The sequence below is a fragment of the Dasypus novemcinctus genome, chromosome 20 (assembly GCF_030445035.2).
Source record: "Dasypus novemcinctus isolate mDasNov1 chromosome 20, mDasNov1.1.hap2, whole genome shotgun sequence".
Classification (NCBI taxonomy): domain Eukaryota; kingdom Metazoa; phylum Chordata; class Mammalia; order Cingulata; family Dasypodidae; genus Dasypus; species Dasypus novemcinctus.
The window spans coordinates 45,527,121-45,547,386 of record NC_080692.1 but is presented as its reverse complement, the minus strand read 5'-3'; positions in this window follow the sequence as shown (position 1 = coordinate 45,547,386).

Sequence of the window (20,266 nt, the reverse complement as noted above, 5' to 3'; positions counted from 1 at the left end):
GGTTGAAATTTGTTATAGCTACGCATCTGGCAGTACTTAAGAGTTATGAATGATTTCATGTTTCCATGGGCACATGGTACATTATAACACATTATGTAATATGCTGGTTGATAAGGCATTTTCTAATAGTATAACATTGTGCCTTTCCTCCCTCATTCTTAAATCACTGTACACACATAAATTCTCACAATATTGTTCCTATGAGTTGTTGTTAGGATGTTCTTGTGATCAATAATAGAAGTGGTAACCACAGTCTGTAATTGAAGAAAATGAGGCACAAAATAACTTGCCCTGGGCGACTCCACAAGAGATTGACCTCATCCCGTCTCACATTCTCTGTTCAGTTACTAAGACTTAGAACTTCTTTGAAGAAACTGCTAACCTGGATATTTTGTTCATTTATTTTCTTATAGCAGTAGGATGCTTCATATAAGCAGTAGAATTTCCCCTGCTTGCCCCACTAAAAGCTCTAAGTCTTCAGAGCCATGCCTTTAGAAGGCGTGTGGAAAGTTCTAGCTTCTACTACCTACCACATTTTCCTACAGAGGAATCATCTTTGAAGTATCCTGGTGTATCCTGGTATGAGCCTTGGCTGGTTTAAAATTAAGACACTATAATATATTCCTTCATCACTTCTCTGTCACACAGGAACATTTACAACCACTGATCTTTGACCAGTAGTCCAGGTGATTTCTTTTTGGCAAGTATCGACTTTATCCTTACATCACGTAGCGTTCTCGAGCACAAACCCCAAATAGTGTCAAAGATTGATTTTGCTGAAACCAGAAAAAGAAGTCCAAACTAAGATGGAAGTCATGTCAGCCTTGACCCCAGTCCACGCTTCCTAGCTCTGCAACGGAGAGGGGAGCAGAAAGAACGGGTTTTCAAGGTCAGGAGAGTTTCTTTGCTGAGGTGAGCTAGGTCAGCTGCCTGTCCCTTGCGTTGGTATGCCTCATTCTCAGCTACACTGTTAGGACAGCAGCCTGCCTCTTAAACGTCCAAGAGCCAGCAATATATGACTCCTCTGTCATTGATCTGTCATATATTTGTTAACTAATTTGGTGACAGTGAGTTGATTCAACTGTTTCAATATCGGTCTGTTTTTTGGACCCATCTTCTTTCCTATTTTTCCTCTTTCTCAAATGGCTGTATTAAAAAAGAACAACACTCCCGTTCGAACACAACAATTATTTGAAACCGTTTTCTAAAGAGCAAGAGAATACTTTATCTAGTAATGACTAGCAAGCCGTGTTTTAATGGTCCTGTGATTGACGCAGTGGTTCACAGCGGCTCCTCGGGAACCATTCTTGCTTCTCCCATTACAGGCCTGTTCGTAGAAGGGCACAGAAGAGAGAGAAACTTTCTTTTCTATCAAACTGATGCAGTAGGTATATGCCAACCATGCGAGCCCTAGGTGAGTTGTTACTCCAAACTCTAGCTCAGTTTTTCTGAGGGACCTATTTACTGACCTAAGACTTTTAGGTGACATGGAAGAAAGTTCCCAGAACCAGATTGCTTAGCTTTTTGCAATGCCCTATGTTTAGAACTTTGTATGAAAGTTATGATTGACACCACAGTGGTAGAAAACTAAAGCTGGACCTTGGTTTTTATCAAATGCTATTTCTGTCTATATAATTATTTGGAGATATGACTGAACATTCTGTCTACCAAATGGACACGTGTTAATAATTGCTGGTTTGGTGTTCTGACTCCTCGAGAGACACAATGAGACCAATTGGGAAGCAAAGGAAGCGGACTTTGGTGCTTTATACTTGATACTGAAAGCTTCTAAAAACTTGTTTTTCTCTTCTCTTGACATGGTATAGGGAAAGGAAACCGTAGTCATGTCTTCTCCTTCCTAACCCTGATTTTCACCCAAGGCCCCTGATTTTGTTATAGAAGTCTGACAATAATAATAACCAAAATGGCAAGGAAAACAATCAGCTTTCTTTTGAGTACATACAAATTCCAGGTGTTCTTTTGAATTCCTCATATGCATTATGATGTCTGGATGACGTGCTTAATTAGTTAGGGCTCTTTAGGTCAGAAATGATGGAAAACCAATCCAAATATGCTTGAACATAAAAACCGGGTTGAAAGGATTGTTGGTTCAAATAAATGAGCATCTCAGGAGTCACTTAGCCTCAGCCCAGCCAGAACCCTGGGATCACCTGCCTTCTCCTCGCTGCTGTCCTTTCCCTGCGTTGGCTTCATTTTCAGGCAGGGTCTGTCCCTGTGGTACCTTCCCCTCACAGCACCAACCTTCATCCTAAAATTAAACAAAACCAGACAGACTAGGGCTTCTTTCCTCATAGCTCTGTCACAGATCCCACGTAGCTTGTGCCTTGAGTCCACACTCGCTCCCATCTGTGTGGCTGAGAGGATAAAATACGTTCTGGGCAGGGCACGGCTAAGTGCCCATCTCTTGTTTGAGAATGGGTGCTCTCTTATTTCCCACAGAAAAAGATGGGTCTTTTCTTAGGAGGAGAGAAGTTAGACAGGCCAAAACAAGTGATCTCCATGACAACAGAGTAGTAATATTTTTCCTGTTTCACAAAGGTGAGGACTTTGTCTAAGCTCACATAGCAAATGTGTGGGAGCATGGGGACTATAGCCCCTTCCGTCTGATTCCCAAAGGGGTGGTCATGGGGGTGAGGGGAGCTTAGATATCAGAAGGTCTAGGTGTGAGTCCCACCTCCAGCACCTCCTTGCTCTGTGGCCTTGGGTAGGCACATAATCTTTCTAAGCCTCAGTTCCTTCTCCCACAGTAAAGAAAAAATAGGGTTAATAATACCTCGGAGCTACGTGAGGATTAAACAACATAAATCTATAGATTATTTCACATAGTGTCTGACACAGGAGTGCTCAATCCAGGCTGACCATTATTACAGTTTTGCCTGTTTGTTTGCTTTATTAAGTACAAAACTGACTCAAATCAACAGTTGCCCTGACTTCACTGTTATTTGCTGATTTACCCCAGGCACAGAAATGAATGTGTAGATCCAGGTCATCGCCTGATTCCAATTTCTGATTTCCTTGGTTGCTCAGAACGGCCTCTGTCGGTCTTATGCTCTTTTTTATTATTTGACTTGAAGCTGTAAGTCTGTACAGGAAGGAATCATAGGTTGCCCACTCTGTCATTCACAGTAATTTAAACGTTGTATAAACCGTATTCTGTCTTTGTATAGATATTGTGGATTTCTTTTTTTACTTTTATTTGCGTGTGTGTTCTTGATTGTGGATTGTGTCTTGAAAGGCCATCGGTAGGGAATTAGCAGGTGAGACCGGAGGCCTTTCTCCTCAGCTTCTGGAGAGCATCTCCGATGGGAAAGCGGCGTTTGCCGATCACGTACGGGCAACGTGAGCCTGAAAACGTGCACCTCCCTCGGTGTGTACACACTAGCAGAGGAGACTCCTTGCTGGGATGGCTGTCGAAATTCCTTCATCTTTCTTTCCTTTTCAGATAAAGTTGAGCCAGTGTGATGAGAATAGAGTTTTCTTTAGTGCATCCATAAAAAAATAAAGTTTTAGACTAAGTAAGAATTTGCTGACTTGTTAAAATGGCTTGAAATGCACCAGTGCCCTCTATGGACTTTATTTATCTGAAGTGAAGAAAATGAGCTATTTGAGAAAGTGTGGCTCTTTTACCCACCCATCCAGTCTGTTCCCTTTTAAGACAATTAAAGATTTTAGTATAATAGAAAAGTTTTGAATATGGATTTACTATCAGAAACACAGGACATGGATAAACACAATAGCATATATCCATATAATGGAATATTATTCAGCCACGAAAAAGGAATGAAGTTCTGATACATATAACAACATGGTGAACATTGAATACCCTGTGTTGAGTGAAATAAGTTAGGCACAAATGGACAAATTACTGTATTATTCACTTATATGAAATATCTAGAATAGGCAAATTCACAGAGATGGAAAGTAAATGACCAGGGGCTGGGGGTGGGGATCAGGGAGTGGAGTATTTCCTAATTAGGTACAAGATTTCTGTTTGGGGTGATGAAAAAGTTTTAGTAATGGATGATACTGATGGTTGCACGATATTGTGAACGTAATTAATGCCCCTATATTGTACACTTAAGAATGGTTATAATGGCAAAATACATATGTCAAGACAAGAAAAAAATTTTAAAGGGGGAAAATGCAGGAGAGCCATTTTCAAAAGAATTGAAATTTAATGCCAACATTTCAATATTTAAATATCTTAGGAGTTTAGACTATAATGACTAACATGAAATAGGAAATCCATATAGTATGTGTATGTATTTAAAACACTGTATGTAAATTATTGAGAGACTACTCTTAACAAGTGGTCATTTTAAATTCCTTAAATGTTACCATAAAGTGAAATAGCATAGGTAAATTAATGGAATTTTTTTTTTTTTTGAGTCTTGGCTATAGTCTATTCAAAGAGGATGCCCGTATTTGCGATGTCTTCTCACATGAATCAGGGAAGGCCCCTGTGGCATTTGCCTTTATCTTATTTAAGCCTCTCATCAGGGGCATGACTTGAACAAAGACTTGAACCGACTATTTAAATTGCCCTTTATTTATTTATTTTTTTAAAGAGGGGGTCTTATTGCAGCAACATGGTCAAAGTTCAAGGTCGCTTATTGTTCCTGTTAAACATAGTTTGGCCTCTTCTAAACTGTAGCATTTGGACTGGCAGCCTAAAGGCTTAAAAGCCTGTATTTTTAAACCAACCTGACAATAATCATTCCCTCTATATTTACAGATTCTTTTTTTCTTTGCAAAAGTAATAACACTCAGGAAACAAGAAAGTGCTGCTAGCATTTGGGGGTTCTCAACTCATTTCTCAGTGTAGGAAATTTACTGTGCCCTGGCTGTAATTACTTTAAAAATAAGAGGAGCATCCTAGAGACAGAGTGATTTTTCTAGTTGGTTACCTACAAGGAGATGTATTGATTTCTATTGGTAGAACTCTTCTGTGCGTACAGATTGTACGTTTTATCTAGGGGTTCAGAAAACAGAGCTTTTAATTCTTCGTAAATAGTAGCATTGTATGAAAGGAGTTAAGGGTTTTTTTTTGTTTTTTGTTTTTAGCAACTACAAAAAATACTGTGCACATCAGTTTAAAATGAATTGACCTTTTGTTTCAGTGAGGGCGGTGTGTTACTTGTTATGTAGTGACTCCATTTGCCCATGCAAATAAGCACAAAGCCAGGATATTATCAGGCAATGGCAAAATTAAGAGGTAGGTCAGATTTAATGGAAACATCTGTCATTAACCCTTTTTCAGAAACTGCCTCAGGGAATCCTTGCAGATAAAAGCTATGCTGAACTACCTTACCTTGGTTTGCAGAGTGCAAAGGATAGCGATCCTAACATACAAATTCTGCTCCATAGGGTTTACTTTAAAGAACAGCAGATTCTGGAATATAGAAGAAAACACAAGAGTTATTGTGTGTTTTTTTCTCTTAGCAAAAAAAATTTTAAACTGTGGAACAATTAAGGTGCCTATTAATTTTTAGATTTTATACCAGCAGTGCGTTCTCTACTATTGGCAACATTATGCCATCCTAATGAGTGGCGTCTTCTCATTAATTCCTCACAAATGAAATACTGACATCATATTGCCGAAAAGGTGGAAAACAGAAACTTCAAAAAAAGTGTTGATTTTATTCCTAGCTGCCCATGGTAATATATTTTTGCCTATGTTTTGGAGTGATAAAATAAAGGTTAGTTTTTGTTAACAGAGTGCTTATGGAAGAGAATTCAATTCAGGAAAATTTGACAGTCATTTGGATCCTGCATATTTTTTATTGCTTTAAATTATTGTTTACTAATAACAAAAATATATATGAGTTTGTGTTTGTAATACATAAAGGTTACAACTTATACAATAAAATTCATTTGAAAAATAGCTTTTTAAAATTTATGTAAACGTAACACAAACCTTTTAATAATATCAATTTGCTAGTAAGTTAAGAGGGCAAAGTAATACCTGGTTATCTCCATAGGAAATAGAAAAAAATTGAAAACAGTGCTTCTGGCGTTGACTTCTGTTTCTTCACAATATAATCATCCTTGAAATTATTTTGCCCTTCTTTGCTCTTAATCTTTTTATTCTTTTATTTACCTTGATTGTAATACTCTATTAATTCCTTCTTTATGTGATCTTTTCAGTCTTCCCAAACTTTCACTGTCTTCATTCCACCCTGATATCAACATGGCTGAGCTTATTCTTTCTCTTAGCCTTTTGGAAGTAGGATGCACAGATTAAAATGCACCTCTCTTTTGACAGCTCCTTCTTCTACAGAAGGCTTTACACTTTTCTAACTGAAGAGGCACTGCGAAATGAAGACACAGGCCTTGTACGTTCACCTTTTGTGGACTTTTGGTACAGTGCCTGCTCTCCTTTCTTGGAGTAGGAGAGGCCACAGGGGTACAATGGTGGGCCGTTTTAATGCCCACCTCATCTCCCCAAAGCTACTATGATTATTTATATATTATAAACTAATGTTTAATTTAGTTGAATTGTGCTGAAAATTGCTGTAGAAAGATTAAGGGGGTGTAGCATGGAGAATGGGAACAACCAAAGATATTTATCTGCATTTTTTAAAAGAAAAGATAACATTCATTTTGTTATTTTTAAGCATTAATACTTGTGTTTTTTCTATCTGGTTGTGTCATTGTCTTTTCTGGTGCTCTCTTCCCCGCCGGCCGCCGGGGCCTGCGCCTCTCATGCTTTGTGGGTCTGGGGCCCCTTTTTTCTTTTTCTTTTTTCCCCCCAGGGATCGAACTCGGGTCCCCCATATGGTAAACGAGAGCTCAAATTGCTGGAGCCACAGCCTCTTCCTACATTAATACATTTGAAAGCTATTGTTTGACTTTTTAAAAAGCCAAATGACCTTAAGCTTTAACTACAGAACTTAATGGTCTCAAAGGCATTTTATGCCGGCTTTCCAGATTCACCTATTCTCTTTACATTGCTTGTGCATTAGCATTTTACTTCAGCATGTGCTTTCTGTAAGTGTGTGGCGTATCATTTCCATTGCGCTTGGGCAATGGGCAATGGGCAATGGGCAAAGATGGGAGGCAAGCCCTCTAGCACCCGCCATGTTCAAGCGCTTATTTCAACAATATGCACAGTTAGGCACCTAAGTAATGTGTTTATTTTATGACAAATGGTTTTAGCATATGTACACTCAAATTCATTGTGTGACTCTCCCCTGTAAAGAGGGACAAGGTCATAGGAATGTTCAAAAAAGCTGCAGCACAGGTGACCCTAGAGCTGATTACAGGATTCAGTGCTTCCCATCCTCCCAAATCGTAATGCTGGGCTCTAGATCCCAGAGGCTCGTCTGACCTGCTTAGTTAATTGGTAAGTAATGCAGACTTTGTGAACTGCCAGCCTCTTGCAAACAGCTCCAGGCAACATGGCATTTGCCGATGAGGTTTTGTCTTTTACTCAGTTAAATAAGCCACATACAGTCACTCGTAGGTGTCAGTTTATTTCTTGGTTCTCTTTTCCCCATTTTATAATATTCTTTGCATCTGATTGTTGGACAAGATGCTTTGGGGAATATTGAAATTTGGCAGAAATGTCTCTTGTAAAATAAGTTCTTTTTTCTTTTTTCTTGTTTTTATCAGGTTTTAATGATTCTCTTCTAAGAACCCTTTTGTTAATTCAGCACTCGGTACAAGACCTTCTATGAGTCAACAAATATTTTATTCCTGGTTCATAGGGGGGAAATGGCATGAAAGGAAGGACATGCCATTCAGGATGGTAAAGGTATATCTTGCGTCTTTGCATCATTTTTGTTACAAGGAAAGGGCGGTGAAATTCCCCTCAATTTTTAGGTCGGGGTTAGCTGCTGACTTCTTCTCTCCAGACCCTTGCGCTTGCTGATGGAATGTAACGGCTCGTCAGTGAGCTGGACTGAAGGGCACCCTAGCCACCTCGCGCCTGTCTTGGCTCGGCAGGGCACATGCCATTGGTTCCAGCCAACGGGTGCCTCTCCTGAGTCCTTGTATTGCTTAGCTGCAGCATCCTTCACATCTGATGGGCCTGTGTAGTCAACACCTAGAATCTTGGGGTGAAATGCTCTCCTGCTGGTTTCTTTTTTATTTTCTTCTTTTTTAATTTCTTCCAAACCAAAACAGGTCACGATTCGTGATATGTTACAAGGTACTCAGAATGGTCTGTTGGAAATATCATTTTCCCCACGTTTTAAAAAAATGTTTCAGTTTATGTAATCGCTTTCTTGAATATAGTCAAACATTTCACAATTCAAAAAGTTTAAAAAGGTGGAAAGCAAAAAAATACCTCTTCCATTCCCAAAGCAAAAAAATACCTCTTCCATTCCCATCTTCCCTGCGCTCGCCGCCCACTCCTCTCCTTCCCTGCCAGTGACAATTGTAGGCGGTACCTGTCATGTCCTAGAGGTTCTTCTCTTTCTGGTCCTTTTGTCCTGGGCAGACCTGTTGTCAATCTCCCAGTCTCTTCACAGCCATGCTCATTTGACTTTCGTACGTGTCTTACTGTGAAGTGACATTTAGCAATGTGCATGTTGAATCTGGGTACTTTCTGCTTGGCTTTGCATTCATCTCTCCACTTATGTTTTGAAGAGGCATTTCATATTTTCTTTGCTCTAATTCTAGTTGCCAGGATGGCTGAGTGCCATTCCTGGAAGGGGTGTGTGTTAGAGTTGGCACAGACGGAACAATTGGCATAGGAAAAGGAAACCATTCCCATGTCAAGGAGATTCATCTATTCATTATTTTAAAAAATTATTATTGTTACCATTATTGGCCATTTTGTCATGTGTGACCCATGCCCTGGTACCATTCTAAACCAGGAAAATACCATGTTTCTGTGTAGTGCCCAAGTAGTTCCACATCTATGGTCAAATTATGGTTTTGGTAGCCAGCTCTTTAGCAATAACGAAAACATAGTCTAGTACAAATTGTTTTCAAACTCTCCTCTGGGAAAGCCTGTAGGATCTTTGGCCTGGGGCCTGGGGCCAGCTAATGAGAGTAGGGGAAAGGACACAACCTACTACCTTCTTCTCTTCTATATTGTGCATCCTTATAATATTTTGATTGAAGACGTGTTTCCGCAGCTTAAAAACAGTTCTACTGATGTAGAAGAATAAATGCTTTACCTGGAGTCCAGAAATCCATGTTCTCTCTTGTGGCCCTGCTGCATCCTCAAATACAATAAACACTTGCATGTTTCCATTTTTCTTGAGGTTCAGTGGCAGTCAGTATGTGGGGCAGAGGAAGGAGCACAAGATTCCAGTCCTAGACCGTGGTTAGAATCCCTTCTTCACTGCTTTGCTGTGTGACGTGGGCACACCATTACCCACCCTGAACATCAGTTTCCTCAGTTTTATAAAGCAGTTACAATATTGGCCTTGTTAGTTGTAAGGAAGATTAGATGAAAGTGATACAATGTGCCTAGCTCAAAGCTTGCCACATAGTAAGCAATCAATTCAAGCTATTAAGCATGAAACTTAGAATTTCTGGTTTATCAAAGCAACTCAATGCCAAATGCGTAAAGGGGAAAGGCAAGGAAGCACTGATCTGATGAGGACAAGTTGCAGCCCCTTCTGCAAAACTGATACAAATTTGGAAATGCTGACCATAAATGTGTTATCAAATTGAATTCCACTTTTCATGCAATAGAAAAAATTACATTTTGAAGAGATTTTGCAGGTAAAGTTTTGTGAAGCCAAGGATCTCTTTGTAAAATGAATACTGCCCCATTTTGTATTATTTAGGTTCACGTTTTTTAGTATTACATTTTCTCTGAGGGAGGTATATGCATCAAATAAGATGGGGTTCAGTAGCATTGGCTTTATAAATTAACCAAAGGGTGTAACAGGAAGGGATACAGTAATCAGGATAACTAAAAGAAGCAGCAAGTAACGGAAGGGTTTAATATATAAATAACATGAAAACTTGGTTTCCAAGTTTTACAGAGGCAAGGGAGGAAAATGTAGCAGGAGAAAGTGATCCAGCACTAATTTGGTGATGGGAGAATGGCAAAAGATGACCTCAATTTACTGAAGAGTTTTTATTGGGACATTGAGGACTGAAATTGGGATGAGGAATCTGAAAACACATATCTAATACTCTTTATAATATTTTTGTTTGATTTTACTATTGGTTACAAATTAGGGAAAGAAAGATATTAAAAACATCAATGCTTTCTTAATGTTGTTACTTTAAATGTGGAAATCAGTCAATTTCATTTACACTGCATCTGGTTGAAATTTATGTATTCTGTATTAAAGTATGACCACGAAAACAGTATTTCACATGTCACTGGCATTCAGTAAATGACTTCTGAATTCTACTAAATTACATTCAGGCACACTCTAATAATTCTGGCAGACTTAACTGCCTTCAAATTAATTATATTGTGAAAGGGTTAAAAGAGTAATACAAAATTAGTAAGCTCGTATTCTGACTTTCTATTAGTAAGTTAGTTATAGATGTTAATAACCTATTTAAGACAACTGAGTAACTGAATCATAGCCTGAAAGACATGATTATGTAAAATATTAAAAATTATTTTGTAAAATTTGCAAGAAATTATCAAACATAAATAAGCTCAGCAGAGATCATTTATGATGTCATATTTGCTTGTACTGGTACATGAGAAGTTGAAATTCAAATTAAATTTTCTGCTTAATTCAGTAGTTTTATTTGCTTCATTTTATTAATAGTTCTTGGTTCTTTCATTCCTATTTAACTTTGATCTACATTCTCTGGGTCAGGAAGAAAAGGGAGAATGTGGTAGGCTTCTGGGGATCCTGCATGAAGAAAGTGAGTTGGTAAGAGGCTAAGAAATCAAGCAGAGAGGCAGAGGGAAAATTAAGTGAGAGGTGTGGCCAGAGTGTAGGTGAAGAGCTAAAGGTTTTATATGTGACAGTTTAAAGAGATGAGGCCAGAGCGCAGACCAGCGGACTTGGGGATCAAGTGACTATGGTCACCTTAGAGAGTAGAGTTTCTGTGAAATGGTAGGCGCAGAAGCAATTTGCAATGGGTTGAAAAGTGTACAGGATATGAGTAAGAGGTGGCAGTAAACATGGTCATGCTAGCAAGCAATGTGGTTATAGGTGAGAAGGAGAATGGTGCTGGAAATAAGAGACGCTGGAACAGCAAAAGGTAATTTTGCTATTTTACCACTAACTGCTCTTTGTGACAAATAGGGTCCCATAGAAGACAGTTTTCTCCTCTTTGTAGCTTACCACGTTAAATGAATATGGAATGGTTGGTATAATTTTTTCAAAAACTTCTACTCCCTTGTGGATTTTATCTGTCTACTACTTAAAGGGTAAAAATTACCTGAATAGATAACTTTGTATTGAATCAGCCCTCTAATTTTAGAATAAATCCCACATGCTTATGGCATATTATTCGTTAATTCTTATTTGAGGTCTCCTTGCTAATTTTTATTTGCTTGGATTTGCTACTTTATTTTTAGGTGCGTTTGGTCTATAAATGTGTGTGTGTGTGTGTGTGTGCTATACTTGGTCATGACTTGGTACTTGGTATCAGGAGTGTGCTAGTCTTTTAAGAGAATTGTGATTCTTGTAGTCATTTGAATGTTTTGGGACTTTTTGAAAATAAAAAATAAAAATCTGGACCAGTTAGTTTTACTAGAACCAAATATAAAACTAAATATTCAAAAACGTCTTCCTGATTCTGGCATTTTTAGGAGTGAGCCTTTAACAATCGTTTCAGTGTCTTCTATAGACATTGGCCTTATACTCCTCTACTCCTTCTGGGGGAATGAATGATGGAATTAAGAAGGCAATTGGAAAGATCAGAAAGAAGTAGGTACATATGTCCCTGTGAAACTTGAGGGAAGCAGGTAAGGATGGAGAAAAATAGAACTAAATTTAGAGGAGGGAAATTGGCAATTAAAGGTAAAGGGGAAGGAAACAAATATTTATTCATTTATTCTGTGCCAAGCATTGTGCAATGTGGTATGTAGAAATAATCAAACGTAATCTTCATAACAACCCTATGGAACAAATTTTCTTCTCTGCAGTTTATGAATAAGCACATAGATAAGTTAGGTCTTTTCCCAAGGTATCAATTCTAGAAACTGAAAATTTCATCAGTATTTAATTGATGTAATTATAAGACTTTGAGTCAAATTTTTGTTTCTTGCGATTGGGCAGAATGTATCCACTCTTATAATATGTACTTGATTACATGCAGATTTGCATATATTAGTGCATATCTACATATAGACCCATGTGTATCTAAACATGCAAATATATAAATCCATGACTGTAAGTTCTGTCTAGGAATTGAGTCTAGAAGGAGCACTCTTCAAATGATGGTAGTATCAATAATAACAATGGTAATAGCTAGATTTATTGAGCAACTATATATTCACTGGGCAATTTGGATTTATTATATTTCTAATCACACAACAATTGTAAAAGGCAGAAATGTTATCACCACTTTATAGTGAGTTTATTGACTCTCTGAGAATTTCAGCAGCTTGTCTTGAATCATGTTGCTGATATATTGCTGAGTATGTATTCAAACCTAATTTTTCAGAGCTGCAAATCTTTACCTGTATACATCAGACACTACCTCTTTTGTGACCTTCACTTTTATCTATTAAAATCAGTTTAGAATGCACTTTTCATGTCACTTACTTCCCAGTTTTTGTTCCACACATTTTAATTGTTAGAAGATTTTGTTTGTCATGACTCTATAAGGTATTCTTTGCCTTATGAACATGGTTTATTCGAATAATCAAAATAAAATATAAATAGACCCTCACTTTTATTTCCCTGAAATGTCTAGCCCAGAACCATTCATAGAGTATATACTTACCAGGGTTTGTTGCTACTGCACATCATCCTCTGAGTAATACCTACCTTCTCAGCAGGATTGAAGAGACTTATAGACCTGTCAATTTTTACTAAACATTAGAAAAAATGTAGCATCTCTTTCAATCTTATGATCATGTAACTGATGATTTATCTACCTTGGACCTTGGAAAATTCATATTTCAGGAAGGTTCAAGCGCATTTCTAATGATCATATGCAGTCACTTACTTACCCACTCTTTTCCCTTTCACTTTTCTGCCTCTGCGCCCACAGCATGTGAAAGCATTGAAAGAAAATAAGAATCTTAAACTCATAAACATACCTGCTTACCATCTGGCAGTCATCCCAGCAGTCTGGTGAGCTCCTTAGTTATCCAGCAGATAGTAGAAAAACAAGAGTCCTGTGAAGATCTCACATGTTGCCATATCCCTGCCAGATGGTGATTTGTAAAACATGGACAAATTGCACTGGCTCTACTTCCTTCAGACAATCACAACAGAAACGCTGTAGCAATGGTGTTGAACTTGAAAGCAACTACAACTAAGTAACTTTTAAGGTATAAACATCTAAAAATTATTGAGATAAAATGTGCCACCATCTCTAGAGTGCTGGTCCTTGAAACACCTGCTGTCTGTGCACTGATATTTCAAGGATTTTCTCTAAAAAATCTATGAAGGTTTACTAGCTACTGATTCTTTTGCCATGATGCTTTACTGTCATATAATGATGGGCTGGAGCACTAAAAATTATATTGACAAATACACAGGTTTTTTGACTTCACATCAGAACATGAAGAAATTAAACTGGGTGGAAATGGAATTCTATTCTCCAAGTGTTAATAAAATAGTAAGTGCTTTTAAAATAATATTTTCCCACTGTTATAGTTTTTCTTTGTGATTGTCTAAAAAATACTCAAATCACTGGTTAGTTTAGATGGAAAATGTCAAACAAGTGGTTCTAACTTTTTCAATGAGCTTAGGTCTCAAAGCATACTTGGCCAGGGAAGTTACCTTTTTCAACACTCTCAATGATTCAGAAGTCCACCTGGGCCTAGAAGACTTAAATATTTGCTGATATTGCATGAAAATGATAGAAGAAAACCAATTATGCTTCCCTGTTTGGTACTAGATTTGTTTAGAAGTTTCTCTTCTCGCTTGGGAATAATGATCTTTTTCTTGTAAGATGGATGCAAAGGTTTGACATAGTCACTTTTATTTTTTAACAGCTTTATTAATATATTCATGTAACATAAAATTCACACATTTGAAGTGTAAAATTCAGTGTTTTTAAAATTTATTTTTAATTATTATTATTTTTATTTCTCTCCCCTTCCCCATTCCCCCCCCCACACACACACAGTTGTCTGCTCTCTGTGTCCATTTGTGTGTCTTCTGTGTTTTCTGTGTTTGCTTGTATTCTTGTTGGCACCCAGAATCTGTGTCTCTTTTTGTTGTGTCATCTTGCTGAGTCAGCTCTCCATGTGTGCAGCGCCACTCCTGGGCGGGCTGCGTTTTTCTCACGCAGGGCAGCTCTCCTTACAGGGCACACTCCTTGTGCGTGGGGCTCCCCTACGCAGGGGCACCCTGCTTGGCATGGCACTCCTTGCGCACATCAAGACTGCGCATGGGCCAGCTCATCACACGGGTCAGGGAGCCCTGGGTTTGAACCTTGGACCTCCCATGTGGTAGGCAGACACCCTATCCATTGGGTCACAGAGTTGTGCAAACATCACCTCGATTTTAGAACATTATTCTAAAGAAAAACCCCCATCCTTATTAACGGTTTCTCCTCATTTCTTTGCAAACCTTGCCATTTTAAGCAACCATTAATCTATTTCCTGTCTCTCTAGACTTGCCTATTCTAGACATTTGAAGTATATGGCCTAACACAATCTGAGATATTTGCAACAGGCTTCTTTTACTTCACATAATTTTTCAAGATTTATCTATGTCTTAATGTGTGCCAATACTTTTTTTTATTCCTGAATAATATTCTGTCATATGGTTGTGTACTGCATTTTTAAATCCATTTTTCAGTTGATGGACTTCTGTTTTGTTGTTGTTGTTGTTGTTCTGTTTGTTTTTCCACCTTTTGACTTTTAGAAATACTGTGACTGTGAACATTTAGGTAGAGTTTGCATGAACACATACATGTCCATTTCTCTTGGGTAATACCCAGGAGTGGAATTGCTGGGTCAAACGGTGATGCTATGTTTAACCTTTTGAAGCATATAACTGTTTTTTTGTTTGTTTGCTTGTTTGTAACTCTGTACAGGTAAGCAACACAGGTGGATATTAGACACACAGAATTTCTGTAAATCCAACAATTTAATTCCTTCTGTGGAAATAGTGAGTAGTCAGGCATTCTGGAATTAGACATACCTCAATTTGAATCTCAAGTTCACCACTTACGAATTCTATTATCTTGGCTGTATTACTTAATATCTCTGAAATTTCATTCTGTCTTCTGTAAAATGAAAATAATAACACTGAATTTCTGGATTTTCTGTGTATGGTATGTGATGATGTATGGGAAAACAACTAGTACTATGCTATTCACACAGTAACTTTCCAATAATATTCTTTTCATCTCTTTCTTCATTTTTTGCTTCTAAGTACCTGAGGTTTGGGGACTGAAGGGAAAACTTTTGGGAATGATTTGGCATCTAGGTAAGAGCCTTCTGGGCTGATTTATAAGCACTTGCATTTGGGGAAAGGAATCACATTTCATATTTACACTTATGGACTATATTTGTAATTTAAAAACCAGTAAACATTTAAAAAGTATAGAAACATTGTTTGCTGTAACTTTTAATAATTTCATGTTAAATTGAGATTTAGTCACAATTCTGATGCCATCTTATGTACCACATTATAGCATTTGGGGCCTCATTGCACAGGTAGAACATTTCCGGGGGAACTGCAGTGAAAAGGAGGCACTAGTCTGAGGAATAAATGTTACAGTTACAGAATGTTTCAAGCTTAGGTAATTGCATAAAGAAACAAGTAGTTTATTACTTGTGGGTATTGGACCCTGGCTGATCTGATACGGTGATGTCTACTCGGTGCCATAGAGATGAGTAGGGCTTCCTAGAGGTAGTGTTATAAGCCACAATGTTCTAAAGACTTGAACATGTCACTTAGGATTGTCTCCTCTCTTAAATTCAGCCTAACTCATGCTAAAAGCACCCAGAAAGATATGAGTGTTCAAAGATCATCGGCAATGGGGATTTCACAGTCTTCTGCAAGAATAGAATACCCATATGAAATATTTTTCTGCGTGTGAAATTGGCTTCGTGTAATCTACATCCTTTTTGCTTCAATTTAAAGTCCATTTCCATTAAATCTGTTTTCCTTAGGATGAAATATTATTAGATAGAGTGACTGTCTGCTAAAAGAACAGGAAAATAAGTATGGTGATAGCCAGGCTCCTCCATGTCCCCCAGTCTTGTAAACACCCTTGGGAGGTTCAGCCCAGCATAAATGGTGTGACCAGTAAAACGGTGATCTTTGCATTTATTATGTCCCTAGAAAGTCATCCTGCCGACCCTTTGCAAATCTAGAGGTATTTCAAGAAACCAAGAAAGTTTATACTCATCACCTCCAAAGGGAAAACATGAAGGACAGGGAAAATGTGCATGGGTTAGGGGTGTGGTTCAGATATTCTCTTGAATGTAATTAAAATTTGGACAAATTTTTAAATCTTTTTTATGGCTCCAAATTCCAAGTTTGGGTAGCATTTACCATGAAGTCTTAATTTTTTAAAGAGGCAATTAGACTTTATTAATCATATGCACTATTATAGTTCTTTTATATTTTTGTGTGAAATCAAAGAGGAGTATTGGAATTCCAAGCATTATCCCAGCGCAAATAATTAAAAACACACTATTACTCTATCACAGATGTCAATAAGCTTTGTAAACCCTTCTCCCAGACATCGTATGCTTTCTTTTAAAACTTGAATTTTAAGCCTAGATACTTCACAGTGTCATTTTAAATCGATAACATCTGGAAGGAAAAAATAATGTTCTCCTTTCAGTTCTTCAGAACAGATTCTATTTCAAGCCTGCCAGAAAATTTAGACCTGCTGCAAGTTTAACTTTTGCATCACTCCTTTTTTTTTTTTTTTTTTTTTTTAATTTCTCTACTTATCCACTCCTCCCCTCTGGTTATATTCTCTTCCACTGCTCTTAAATGTGTCTATTACCCTCAGGCTTTGACCTTGGGCAGACTGTGAGCACAAAGTCATGTTATTTAGAGTGAAGTAACACCAGTAGTCAGGAAGGAACAATGTAGTTCAAGCCAGATAAAATAAATCTCTCATTTCCTGTCAAGGGACTGAGCCAAAAGCAATGATGAGAGACAGGGGGCAGACCACGCAGCTCAAAACACAGCCGCTGGGGCTCGACTACCACAAGGCTGCCTACTGCAGACGCAGCCCCGAAGGCAGCCGGAGTGACAGGGCAGCGCAGAGCCGTGGGGTAAGCCGAAACGCGCAGGACGGCGGGATCTGTGCAGCATCCTGGCCGTGGAAAAGGCGTCTTCAGACCGCGGAAGGAGGGAATCCCAGGCACCAGGCTGAAACGTGTGTGGGAGCCCCAGTGTGGACAGAGCCGCTCATGAAATTCGAAACACACCTGCTTGATCAGGTCAGCTTTAGGCTGGGAACCATACCCACCGATGCCCGAGCAAGTGGCGGGCTGCACATCGAATTTTGCCAGTCATCATGGGCAGGAATCCCATATTCAATCAGAAGAAGTACACAGTCGCTCTCATTGTCCCCATCTTTAAGAAAGTTACCTTCTAAATGGCTGCCAATTTATTAAGCAAACACCACTGAGTGCCGGCTGTCTATAGCTGCTGTTTAAAGTTATTTCAGACATTCATTCCTTTCGCCTTTAACACAGCCCATTGTTAGTGTTGTCGTTTTACAAATGAGAATCCCGAGACCCTTATCCAAGGTCACACAGCTAGTAAGGGGTGGAACTTGACCTGAGCTAACTGGGAGAGTCCACGCTTCACACCTTAATCACTACATTTTGCCAAATACATGACCATCCTCTGTTCATGTCACATTTTACTCATCTCAGCTGCTTGCAAGTGCTGCTCAGATTCTTTTAAAATCCACTGTTCGGTTCACATGCACAATGAGACCTCTGAATGTTTATGTCAGATCCAGAAAAAAATATGAAAAGCAGGGAAGGTTTGCTATGAAAACTAAAGCAGTTACCAATACTGAGAATTTCATTTTTGTCCAAAGTTCTTCCAAGCTTGTAGGAGCCAAGAGTTTATTCATCTGTTTATCTGTTCCTTCAACAAATGCTCATTATTACGTGCTTTCTGCAGGTGGGCAATGTGATGAATGATAGAATAGTCTCCTTGCTAACGTATAGTCAAGCAAGAATGTGCTTTAAGTCCAGTTTTAGATTGAATATATTGTACAGAAATCTTCATTAAGTCAGCAAAATTCTCAAACACTAATACTAGTTTATATTTAGAAATAGCCACAAATTTTCATTTAACTCAATAGGAGAAAATGTCATTTAATGTTTTGTACCAAACATTTAGAAGTTGCTATGTAGGGGTGGGAAATATTCTTGACTACTGTGCACCCAAAGACACTGCACACTTAGTAAAGGAGCCATAATGACAATGGGTATACAAAATTTGGGAGAAAAGTCTGCCTCCTTATGAGATTATTTCTAACTATCATTAAATTATTAATTTGTAGCCTTCTGTCCCCTCCTAGGTTGGATTAGATAGTACTGTTTTGGCTCTCAATAGATCCTGTGCATAATTCTATTGTTGAATGTGACATATCACATTACATTTATCTCTGACATGCACCACTATAGTACTATACTAACCTACTAAGCTAAGTTTCTGAGTTAGGTGCTGTGTGCTGCATCTGTGTGTTCCAGCACCTTTCATAGCACCTGGCATACAGGAGGTGCTCAGTGTAAAATTGTTGAATGAACTGATGAATGCATTTTGCACGTGTGTATAAATGAGCCACACACACGCACACTTTCATCTCATGAAATACCATGCAAATTGTGAAACCACCGGTGGCAAATTGTGCTTTTAAATACAGTTATGTTACCTTTATTCAAAATAACAATAATGATATTAACATATATTTTCTTATATATTGGGCCTTCTATGCGTTAGCATGGGATATTTAATTTAATCCTTACCTCAGTTCAATGAAGTGCCGTGTTACAAGGCTGAATCCTGGAAATGACCATAAATGATGGGCCTTTTCACTTTAACTCTTCCATAATTAAATCTTTCTCTTAATATTATGATTAGAAAAGGCCCAGGAAAGCTATATATATAGCTATGTTCCCTTTTTTAAGAAATAATAAAGCAGGCCAATTTCCAGAGGTAACTATAACTCACATTTATATTTTTGTGACCAATTCTATAGAATTTGCCATTATATACAGAGAAGAAAAATCATGTGATCAGGAAAGGTTTAGTTTGGGCAGTATATGGTTGAATGAGGAAACGTGTGCACTGTTAGAATACTAAAACACAGAATTGCCCCATAATGTACTTTGGGGGACTCTTTCCTGTAGCCTCTAGAGAAATTTGGTACGAAAATCCTCTGTCCCAGTCTGACATACATGGGTGGAGCAGATAATTGCTTGATCTCTGTCATGCTTTAATTTGAATTAGAAAGATACCTTTTTTAGACGTTGAACTTCACTTTAAAAAGTAGGCATTTATATTTCTTATGTGGTTAGCCATGTGTACCAGTCTTATGTTTATAGAAAATGCAAAATATTTGAACAGAAAAAGAAAATTAACTCAGAGATTCAGATACTTTGTTTTCCTGGTGCCCTCAATTCTCACACTTACAAGATACCTGGTAAATGGTGGTTTGTATCTTTCTTTCTTATATTTACTGACCTTTTTGCTACTCTGTTTTGTCTTCTGTTGACAGAAAACGGGACTTTTGCTTAATCTAACCCAGGATGTTTTCTTTAAACAAAAACAATTACTTCATTTCTACAGGAAATTTATGAACCACAAAGTCTGTAGAAGAAATTCATCTCTTCTTTAGGTAATTTGCGACATGATGTGAACCTAAGGTCAACTCAGCTTCTGGTGGGGACATTATCAATTATTTCTTTACACCCCTACATTGTGTCAACTGACCCAGTTTCTGCTATACTTGGTTACAGCAGCACTAGGTTACTAAAGCAGTAGATGTCTTTAGTCCTTTATTGTTGTAATAAAAATGTTATGTTTATCCAGTTCTACACTAATGTTTTCATACTATTTGAAGATTTATATTTAAAAAGAGCTTACCTTGGTGTTATTTAATGTGCACTTAATATTCACTTAAATTTAGTTTTAAACAACAGTTGTAAATTATTATTAACAAATTTGTTGAATAAAGCACGTTTTAC